The sequence below is a fragment of the Danio rerio genome, chromosome 21, assembly GCF_052040795.2.
Source record: "Danio rerio strain M-AB ecotype USA chromosome 21, GRCz13ab, whole genome shotgun sequence".
Taxonomy (NCBI): domain Eukaryota; kingdom Metazoa; phylum Chordata; class Actinopteri; order Cypriniformes; family Danionidae; genus Danio; species Danio rerio.
The window spans coordinates 4,492,501-4,504,505 of record NC_141041.1 but is presented as its reverse complement, the minus strand read 5'-3'; the positions used below and the strand labels follow the sequence as shown (position 1 = coordinate 4,504,505).

The 12,005-nt window shown below is 41.3% G+C and overlaps 1 long non-coding RNA gene across 1 annotated transcript; it reads right to left on the bottom strand.

Annotated features, from left to right (window-relative positions):
* Positions 1 to 6,408: 6,408 nt before the first annotated feature.
* LOC147838703 (uncharacterized) lies at positions 6,409 to 11,613 on the bottom strand. The gene is made up of 2 exons (XR_015519842.1): positions 10,024 to 11,613; positions 6,409 to 7,904 (listed from the first exon to the last, which is right to left on the bottom strand). It is a non-coding gene; the product is annotated as an uncharacterized LOC147838703 (long non-coding RNA).
* Between the last annotated feature and the right edge of the window lie 392 nt (positions 11,614 to 12,005).

The following is a 12,005-nucleotide window of genomic DNA, read 5'->3' as shown; positions in this document are numbered from 1 at the left end:
AGAGATATATTTTTTGAGAAATTGTTATAACTTTTCTTGAAAGTCAAGTTTACATACAATAAGATTATTCTGCCTCTGAAAAAGCTCAGATGATGATGTCAAGGTTTTGGAAGTTTCTGATTGGCTAATTGACAACATTTGAGTTAATTGGAGGCACAACTGTAGAATAGTATTGAAGGGAATCCTCAAACACACTGCTTCCTTGTGTGACAATATGGGAAAATCAACAAGCCAGAATCAAAAACAAAGCCAGATTACAATTTGCTAAATTACACTGGAAAAAAGACTCATTTTTGGAGACATGTCCTGTGGTCTGATGGAACTAAGATTGAACTTGGTCATAATGACCAAAGGGAAAGGGGAAAGCTTGAAAGCCTAGAAACGCCATCCTAACTGTGAAGTATGGGGTCTGCAGCATCATGTTGTGGGGATGTTTTGCTGCAGGAGGGACTGGTCAGCTTCACAGCATAGATGGCATCATGACGAAAGAACATTATGTAGAAATACTGAAGCAACATCTCAAGACATCAGCCAGGAAATTACAACTTGGCCACAAATGGGTCTTCCAAACAGACCATGACCCTAAGCACACTGCCAAATTAGTAAAATGTGCTTTAAGGACAACAGAGTGATCGTTTTGGAGTGGCCATCACAAAGCCCTGATCTCAAGCCTATAGAAAACTTGTGGGCAGAATTGAAAAAGCTTGTGCGAGCAAGACAGTCTACAAATTTCACTCCGTTACATCAATTCTGTCAGGAGGAATGAGCCAAAATTCTTATTGTGAGGAGCTTGTGGAAGGACGCCCAAAACATTTGACCAAAGTTATACAGTTTAAAAGCAAAGCTAAAAAATACCAAGGAAATGTGTGTAAACTTTTGATTGTCTAGAAATTAATAAATAATAATTGATCATTATTCTGGCATTTAGCAAATGTAAATGATTTAGGTAATCCTAACGGACCTAAAATAGTAAACTTTTAGTATGATTTACTATCAGACATTTTTTTAAATGGTTATGTTCCTTTTTTTAGAGTGTATGTAAACTTCTGGTTTCAACTGTATGTTAAATCATACTGTATATTGATCAAATCGGCTCATCAGTGGAGTTGCTTTTCATTGTTTCGTCTTTCAGCAGTGACATTTACATCATACTGAACTGAACTAAACTGAACCTAAAATAAAATCTTGAAAATAATGTATAAAGGATGATTTAGAGAAGTCTCCAAGCTGATATTTTCCATGCATGAAACTGCACTGCAAAAAATGCTTTTATTGCTTAGATTTTGTTCTCGTTTCTAGTCTAAAAATCTAAAATTTCTTATATCAAGAAGCATTTTCTAGACAAGCAAAGCATATTGTCTTGTTTTGAGAAATAATATGCCAATATTAAGTGAGTTTTTCCTTGAAACAAGCTAAATAATCTGCCAATGGGGTAAGGAAAATAATCTTACGTCAAAAGAAAAACAAGATTAATTTGCTGACCCCATTGGCAGTGTGGACCAGGGGCATTGCTAGGGTCGAAAGGGATAAGGGGCTTAGCCCCAAAGAAGTTGCCTCGCCCCCCCCCCCCTTCCCCCCCCCACCCAACATTGACATTGCATGTTACAGTAGAATATAGCTAATAATAAGCTAGATGCATAAACTCACTGTGATTTAACTATTACAGAAACAGATGTGACTTGCTATATCATATAAATGTCTAGATATCTATATCATATCTAGAAAGCTAGTACAATTTACGTTTTTTGACTAACTTGCATGTTTTTACATTGATATGATGCACATTTTACTGATTATAGTTATTTTATTTCACTAAAACTACACACATTTTATACTGTGGAAACAAATAAGCTTCATCAGTTGTTAAAACTATTCAGTTTCGCGAAAGATTTGTATTATTACCTCATTAGATTCAGCTCCTCAAAATAATGAATGAATGAAGTGCAGTGGTGGGATTTTTTTAACACCATGTGACAACAGAGCCACTCCCACCTGCCGGTAGAAACAGGTACTGCTGAACAGCTGACGATTTAATTACCCGACACAAAAGCTGCGTTAAGTGGAATGTTCGTGATGTATGTGGTAATTTTCAGTACTTAGATAACAAAATAAATGTTATACAACATATTTTTTTTTTATTAAGTGCAACATATTCCGAGAGATCAGGGGCTTAAGCCCCCAAAGCCCCCCCTCGCAACGCCACTGGTGTGGACAATGATTTCTGCAGTTTTTTTAACTTTAGGACAGTGTGAATGACTGAAAAAAGCAGCCTTGACATTCTGCAAAGCGTCTCTATTTTCAGTTTCATAATACCAGTCATAGATGTTGTTGGCAAACTTTTAACAGTTCAATAAATCATCTTCTCACGTGTGTTTCTGCTGTTTTCTTGCAGAGCTGCTGTGAGAGATGAGATATCAAAGTCTTCTGGATATAAAGAGAAGCAGAGAAGCTGTACTGCTTCCTGACGTGTGCCAAACCAACAAAAACAGACTGCTTCAACTTTAGAAACACAGCCGAGCCGGACGCGCTTTGGAGAAAGTGCCAGAAGACGACCTTAAACAGACACTTAAATACATATACAACCTTTGCAAAAAGTCCCTGTCTGTTTCACTGTGTGTCATGGTGCAACATTTGTTGAGTTTCTTTAACAAGTCACCTGCCGATTATGTGGTGCACCTTAAAAAGAGTCGCCCCTGCTGAAAAATCCAGCTTAGACCAGCCTAGGCTGGTTGGCTGGTTTTAGCTGGTTACCCAGCCTGGTTTTAGAGGGGTTTTGGCCATTTCCAGGCTGGTTTTCAGCCATTTCCAGCCTGGTCTTAGCTGGTCGGGCTGCAAAATGACCAGCCAAATCCAGCTAAAACCAGCTCGACCAGCCTGGTTTAAGCTGGATATAGCTGGATTTGGCTGGACTCCCAGCTTGGCTAGGCTGGTCAAGCTGGTTTTAGCTGGTCATCTCCCAGCCCGACCAGCTAAGACCAGGCTGGAAATGGCTGGAAACCAGCCTGGAAGTGGCCAAAACCCCTCTAAAACCAGCCTGATCGACCAGCTAAAACCAGCCAACCAGCCTAGGCTGGTTTAAGCTGGATTTTTCAGCAGGGGCTATAGGCTATATTGAATTTTAAGAAAAGACAACTTGGCTTATCTTTATGATATGAATTATTATTGTTGTTGTTCTTGTTACGATGTATTGTTATCGTTCTTTTAAGTAGAGAAAAAAGCAAACGTGTGTCTTGATCTATTGCGTTATTTAACATGTGGCGCATCAGAAGAGGCCGATATTCTGTATGTTAATGTATATTTATCTGATTATGACAGACCTGTGGAACAAATCTTTATGAAAGGGGCTGTTTGTCAGTGAGTGGAGTGTTTGCTGTAGTATAAACTAATCGAAATAATGTGATTTTCATTTTAGTCTGGCTATATCATGATGGTAGAAAAGTGCTTAATAATAATAATTCCTTACATTTATATAGCGCTTTTCTGGGCACTCAAAGCGCTTTACACATAGGGGGGAATCTCCTCATCTACAAGGAGTGTGCAGCATCGACCTGGATGACGCGACAGCAGACAATTTGCACCAGACCGCACACCGCAGAGAGAGGACAGTGTAATAAAGCCAATTATTATATGGGGAGGGTTAGGAGGCCATGATGGACAGAGGCCAGTGGGTAAATTTGGCCAGGATGCCGTGGTTAAACCCCTACTATTTTTGAAAGACATCCTTGGATTTTTAGGGTATATGCTGAAGCATGCTAATAGGACTTTTAATTTGCCAGTTACCTGGGTTAAGCGCTTCATGAGAGCTTCAGCGCTAGCCTGTCGATTCTTACAGGAGAGTGCGAGTAAAAGGCATTCTGTCTCATTTTACGCTTGAACAACTAAATGAATGACAAAGTTTATTTAACTGAATGTATTTTAATTACATTACAACTTCGATGCTGTAAAAGCAACTGTATAAAATAAAATAAAAAATCACAGTAACAGGTCACCGGAAGTTTATAAGTATGGGAACAACACTAGGTCGGCATATACCCAATTATATACATCTGTCTCCATATTCTACTGCATCTCAGAATATTACACAGCACCAAAAATGTAAAAATATATATTGAATATATTTAATATGTTTTTGTCCACAGCAGACAGCAACTTGCCTTGACGGAAATTCCCGATCCTGTGTGCTCCAATCAGGTGAGCCCTCTTCAGCGCTCACCATGACAACGAGACTGCAGTGACGTGCCTTGTAAAAATTTGCATCTGCATTCCGATAAAGCTCGTCGGTTCTCTCTCAGCGTCGTCAGTTCGCTCGGTGTTGCTGTTTGTACTTGACCAAGGTGAGTTCAATACCGACGGTACGAGTGGAGTCACGCCAATCTCACGAAGTCCGCTTCGTGAAGCTTCACTCGGCCCCGTTTTCGCTGTAGTTCCTTGCGGTTTGCGTAAATAAACGCAACATCGCAAGGAATATTACGTGTTTGTTGCTCGAAATGTGCCGCCGAGCAACATCCAGTGAACACTGGCACGGAACAGCCCTAGGCAGGGAACAAACAAGCCCTGAGGACCCTCAGGGAAACACGGGAGGCCGGTAGTGGGATCTCGCTGCGAGGGTTATGGTGGGTGGGAGTAGCGAGGCCCACTCATCGTCTGTTTTAAACTATAGTTTTAAACTTTAGTTTACTATAGTTTGAAATAGAAACCATGGTAACTGTTATGATTTAACCTTATGCAAAGAGCTTAGGATGACCAAGAGGCGACAGTGAAAGCGATCGGCCGTCCATTGGATCTCATTGCTGTCGCGATGGCAAGCAGCTGCTTTGTTTTTATTTAATTTATTCAAAAAGCGCGTTAAAGCTGAGATACAACCTGAGAGACGACAATACAACACCTACTATCAAAAGTGTTGATAGTGTTGATAAAGTGTCTGTTTCCCAAATTACAGTAGAGTGTCGCCTCTTGGTGGTTTTATGCTCTTTGCTCTATGTCTGACTGTTGTAATGTTTTGCTTTGTTTTTCAGCTGATTTGTTGAGCAAAGAAGGACTACTGAAGACAACCGCGGGTTATATTCACGAGCGCGCGCATTATAATGTTTCCAGGCTGTTTTCTGAAAGTTTCTCTTGTTTAGATGAGTTTGCAGGTCTAACAAAATAAACTATACTCTTTCTAAACACCTGTCTCGTGTTTTTTTTGTCCTCTACAGCAAATACACTGTCATATAAGTCTGTTGAATGCATTTGTATGCAACATGGTTTGACAATACAGTAGTCTAACAAATAAATAGTTGTTATAAATGTACCATCATTAGTCAATATTTGGTGTAGATGATAAAGAGTTTAAGACATAACGGTAATGTTATAGTTGTTACATAACTGTATTTATTATTTTTCTGTATGTTTTAAACCAGATTTACCATATATTTAACATGGCATGAACTTGCTGTTATTCTAAAATTTGCTTAATAAAATGTCCTAAGACAAGAATGGGTATTGTTTTGGGTTTATATCAACCTACTGTGGGTTTTAGGTTGAATACAGCAGATAAAGGCTACATGTATCATAATATTGGTAGTCAGAGTTTTTTAATAACCCAAATCAAGTAAAATGTCTCTTACTCAAGTACTTTTAGCATGCAAACGTCAAATTTGAGTATTGAAAATACAGTTTCCAACAACTAAATTGTCTTGTGAAAATGACCAATGTGGTGGTGAGAAAAAAAGTTATTGTTAAGTTATTATATATATATATATATATATATATATATATATATATATATATATATATATATATATATATATATATAAAGAAGTTGAACAAGTTGTCATAATATTTAGTCATCATTAGATTATATATGACAGCTAGATCGCTAGATGGCGTTCATTTCAAAGGAGCGCCACCCTGTACTAAAATGGCGGATCTATTAATGCATTCGGGGTAGGCGACATCTGTATATATATATATATATATATATATATATATATATATATATATATATGGGCGCTAACGTCATATCATGCTCAAATCTGCAATACCCTTTTACGCTCTTTGAGTCTTTGCTTGATTTCAGAGAGATATTTAAGCACATATGAAGTAACAGTACCATCTGTGTACCATATAGTTACACAATGCAGTATTTGGCACGCTCGTGAACATCGCTGCTGTCCTCACATCATTGTCTGAGCAGAAGTTTCATCATTAGCCCAGACTGTCAGATGTTCTTCATCTCAGGAGCTGTATTTTTAGTTGCTTAATAACATATATAAGGTGAGTTATGGCTGGTGTGGACGCTGCCAGACGGGCTTTCATTCACTTTGGCATGAGAGGAGTGAACAGCTACTAATGAATGTGACTCTTTTAATCACTAAAGCTGAATTAAATATGCATTAATGAGTGCACTAATCAGTTAAAGACACATTGGAAAAAAACAAAGACTTTATGTTGGCTATAGGGAAGGCAAATGACAATACAGAGTTCAATAATAAACCAATACAATAATCAAACACCACTAACTTGTAGGGAAAACACACACACAGGGATAACACAAATACACACACTGAGGAAATATTACAATGAAATAAAGACTCGAGTTCCTTTCAACACCCCGGTTCTCCTCTTTGGCCATCATTAAACATTTTAAACATTGCTTTGTAAATCATCTAAGTGCAGAACACATCAGCGGTGGTGTGAAATCGCAAAACAATCCCATACAGTCACTTGATTTCTTCAGTTTGCCGCTTAGTTTTGAGTCAAATATTATACAATAAACAAATCAATTATATCAGTCCATATCTCTCTTTAGCACACTGATGAATCTTTAATAATCACATCAAATATCATCAATAATCTTTATGTGATTGCAAAATGGGACACAGATGTGATTGTTCCAGAGCTTAATCAACTAACAGATGTAGCAGCACATATCAAAAATATTCATCTTCATTCATACACATGCACAGGTCAAACAGCATGTTGGAAATATTAATAACTTAAACAAACAGGAATGATATTAAATCACTTAAGCGTTTATCATCCCACTTATACTTTCAGTGCACATAAACACAGTTTTTGTATTAAAAATAACATTTACGATGGTGAAATTTGAGGTGTAATTCTATTATTAATAATTAGAGGGATAGAATGTGTTTGGCAAGTTCATAGATCATCATATATTTGCATCTAAATTGGTGCATGTAGATTTAACTCTATAAAAAATATGATTTTAAATGGGTAGGAGAGAGGTTGAAGTATGTGAATATACATCCAATGAAGGCAAAGAACAAATCAATAATAACATACGGAGACCTGGAAGGGACATGATGGTGGGGAAAAAAATTGGTGGAAGAAAAAAAAACTGAGTGATAGGAAAACATATTACTAAGGTTTTTGAATTTGTAACCCCGTTGGTCCTACGCCACACAACCCGCTCCAAGCTGGTATCGAACCGGCGACCTTCTGCATGGGAGTCTGTTGCTCTAACAAGGAGGCTAAAGAACATGGCCTCTAGCGACAGTCGCTAGAGCACCTTTAGAGGTCAGCAGAGTAATGTTTACCTGCACAGCACACTAGCTGGCCTCCGTTACACTCACCCCCCTAAACCTCACTCCCATCCGGGTCACGGCACCAATGTAACCCTGCCGGTTCTACGCCATCAATCCGCTCCAAGCTGGTTTCAAACTGACGACCTTCCGCATGGGAGTCAGTTGCTCTAACAAGGAGGCTAAAGACCATGGCCTCTAGCATCAGTCGCTAGAGCACCTTTAGAGGTCAGAGGAGTGAGGTTTACCTGCACAGCACACACTAGCTGGCCTCCGTTACACTCACCCCCCAAAACCTCACTCCCATCCAGGTCACGGCACCAATGTAACCCCGCCAGTCCTACGCCACCCAACCCGCTCCAAGCTGGTTTCAAACTGACGACCTTCCGCATGGGAGTCAGTTGCTCTAACAAGGAGGCTAAAGACCATGGCCTCTAGCATCAGTCGCTAGAGCACCTTTAGAGGTCAGAGGAGTGAGGTTTACCTGCACAGCACACACTAGCTGGCCTCCATTACACTCACCCCCTAAACCTCACTCCCATCCGGGTCACGGCACCAATGTAACCCCGCCAGTCCTACGCCACCCAACCCGCTCCAAGCTGGTATCGAACCGACGACCTTCCGCATGAGAGTCGGTTGCTCTAACAAGGAGGCTAAAGACCATGGCCTCTAGCGTCAGTCGCTAGAGCACCTTAAGAGGTCAGCGGAGTGAGGTTTACCTGCACAGCACACACTAGCTGGCCTCCGTTACACTCACCCCCCAAAACCTCACTCCCATCCGGGTCACGGCACCAATGTAACCCCGCCAGTCCTACGCCACCCAACCCGCTCCAAGCTGGTTTCAAACTGACGACCTTCCGCATGGGAGTCAGTTGCTCTAACAAGAAGGCTAAAGACCATGGCCACTAGCATCAGTCGCTAGAGCACCTTTAGAGGTCAGAGGAGTGAGGTTTACCTGCACAGCACACACTAGCTGGCCTCCATTACACTCACCCCCTAAACCTCACTCCCATCCGGGTCACGGCACCAATGTAACCCCGCCAGTCCTACGCCACCCAACCCGCTCCAAGCTGGTTTCAAACCGACGACCTTCCGCATGAGAGTCGGTTGCTCTAACAAGGAGGCTAAAGACCATGGCCTCTAGCGTCAGTCGCTAGAGCACCTTAAGAGGTCAGCGGAGTGAGGTTTACCTGCACAGCACACACTAGCTGGCCTCCGTTACACTCACCCCCCAAAACCTCACTCCCATCCAGGTCACGGCACCAATGTAACCCCGCCAGTCCTACGCCACCCAACCCGCTCCAAGCTGGTTTCAAACTGACGACCTTCCGCATGGGAGTCAGTTGCTCTAACAAGGAGGCTAAAGACCATGGCCACTAGCATCAGTCGCTAGAGCACCTTTAGAGGTCAGAGGAGTGAGGTTTACCTGCACAGCACACACTAGCTGGCCTCCATTACACTCACCCCCTAAACCTCACTCCCATCCGGGTCACGGCACCAATGTAACCCCGCCAGTCCTACGCCACCCAACCCGCTCCAAGCTGGTTTCAAACCGACGACCTTCCGCATGAGAGTCGGTTGCTCTAACAAGGAGGCTAAAGACCATGGCCTCTAGCGTCAGTCGCTAGAGCACCTTAAGAGGTCAGCGGAGTGAGGTTTACCTGCACAGCACACACTAGCTGGCCTCCGTTACACTCACCCCCCAAAACCTCACTCCCATCCAGGTCACGGCACCAATGTAACCCCGCCAGTCCTACGCCACCCAACCCGCTCCAAGCTGGTTTCAAACTGACGACCTTCCGCATGGGAGTCAGTTGCTCTAACAAGGAGGCTAAAGACCATGGCCACTAGCATCAGTCGCTAGAGCACCTTTAGAGGTCAGAGGAGTGAGGTTTACCTGCACAGCACACACTAGCTGGCCTCCATTACACTCACCCCCTAAACCTCACTCCCATCCGGGTCACGGCACCAATGTAACCCCGCCAGTCCTACGCCACCCAACCCGCTCCAAGCTGGTTTCAAATCGACGACCTTCCGCATGAGAGTCGGTTGCTCTAACAAGGAGGCTAAAGACCATGGCCTCTAGCGTCAGTCGCTAGAGCACCTTAAGAGGTCAGCGGAGTGAGGTTTACCTGCACAGCACACACTAGCTGGCCTCCGTTACACTCACCCCCCAAAACCTCACTCCCATCCGGGTCACGGCACCAATGTAACCCCGCAAGTCCTACGCCACCCAACCCGCTCCAAGCTGGTTTCAAACTGACGACCTTCCGCATGGGAGTCAGTTGCTCTAACAAGGAGGCTAAAGACCATGGCCACTAGCATCAGTCGCTAGAGCACCTTTAGAGGTCAGAGGAGTGAGGTTTACCTGCACAGCACACACTAGCTGGCCTCCATTACACTCACCCCCTAAACCTCACTCCCATCCGGGTCACGGCACCAATGTAACCCCGCCAGTCCTACGCCATCAACCCGCTCCAAGCTGGTTTCAAACCGACGACCTTCCGCATGAGAGTCGGTTGCTCTAACAAGGAGGCTAAAGACCATGGCCTCTAGCGTCAGTCGCTAGAGCACCTTAAGAGGTCAGCGGAGTGAGGTTTACCTGCACAGCACACACTAGCTGGCCTCCGTTACACGTTCTCTCGCAAAGATGTTTTGCGGTATCACGCAAAACTGTTTCTCCACAAACACTTCCTGTTTACTTCATTCATGTAAACCCTCACGTTTTTGCGGAAATTCTCCCGCATTTTACCATTACTATCATAAAAGTATTTTTCCATATTTCTGATATTTTAATCTTGAAAGCGCGCTGAGATTAATATTAAAATGTCTGCATTCACTATCTTTACATTAAAGCTGTGCGTCGACCGTTGCCTTTCATATGCTACCTCCGAATCAGTGAATGTATTTACAAGCGCTGACTGACAGAAGCACTCTGTACAATAAACTGATCCCAGATCAGCTTCTGTACACGCCATTTAACGGGGAGAAAAAGTGCAGGACACTTTTGGATTTGGGTGTATGTTTAAACAGACAAATACACTGAATAAAATGTTAACATCTCCGTCCGTCACTGAAAAAAGTGTTGCATGCAGAACTGTTGCAAACAATTGATTTGTGTTGAATTTAAACAAACAAATTAAGTTGAATAATGGTCAACTTAATTTGTTTGTTTAAATTCAACACAAATAAATTGACTACCACTTAACGTAAAAAAAAATTGAGTAAAGTCAAGGAATCATCTCTGAATAATTTTTTTCAGTGTGTATGTTTTATTTTAAACAGCTAATTTCCTCTTAAATCAGCACAAACAGTTTCTAAAGTAATGGACTGCTTTCATTATAGATCTGTGCATTCTTACAGAGACACCTCTGTTATCAAACTAAACAAAACTTGAGATTCATTTGCTGCTCTTCACTTGTTTGATAACAGAGGTGTCACTGTAAATGGCGTGTACAGAAGCTGATCTGGGATCAGTTTATTGTATGGAGCGCGTCTGTCAATCAGCGCTTACACATGCATTCACTGGTTCAGAGGTTGCATATGAAAGGTGACGATCGACGCACAGCTTTAATGTAAAGAAAGTGGGATAGAAAGGTAAAATGCAGGAGAATATCGGCAAAATGGGAGGGTTAACATGAATGAACTGAACAGGAAGTGTTTGTGGAGAAACAGTTTTGCGAGAGAACACAAAACATCTTTGCGAGGGAACGCAAAAACCTTGGTAATATGTTTTCCTATCACTTTCTTTTTTCTTCCCCCAACTTCTTTTCCCCATCATCACATCCCTTCCGGTTCTCCGTAGGCACAAAACAACCAATCACTCATAACCCGGCACTGTAAAAATAAAAACAGTTGACTCAACTTAAAAATGTAAGGCAACTTGCTTGCACAGCTTTTTTTGAGTTGACTCAACTTTTAACTTAAGTCCACTATAAAACTGCTGGGTTCCGCACAATTCCTTCATGTTGTCTCAACACAAAACACTTAAGTTAACTTGATCATTTTTACAAATTTAAGTAGGCAAGACATAAAAGAATTAAGTTGTCTCCCCAAAAAATAAGAATTGTGTCATTTCAACTCATTTTAAGTAAGTAGCATGTTCCATTTTTGCAATATTGGGTTATCAGGGAATATGTGTATTTTGAATGTTTTTTTAATTAATTAATTTTTTATTTTGTAATTTATTTATTAATCTTTTTTTATTATTATCTTTAGTATTATTATTTTGTTTCTTCTTTTCTCTCTTAAATATATTCAACTTGTTTAGAAGGTAGGGGTGGGGATAATTTATGTTTAAATTTCTCTGTAAAATTACTTTGTTATTAGTGTAAAAGTTTAATAAAGAGATAAAACAAATTAAGTAGCATGTTCAAACTACACGTTTAAAATGAGCTAAAACAACACAATTCTTGCAATTTCTTTGGTCAATTTATTTGTTTTATGTTCAGTCCACTTAAATCTGTAAACCATTAC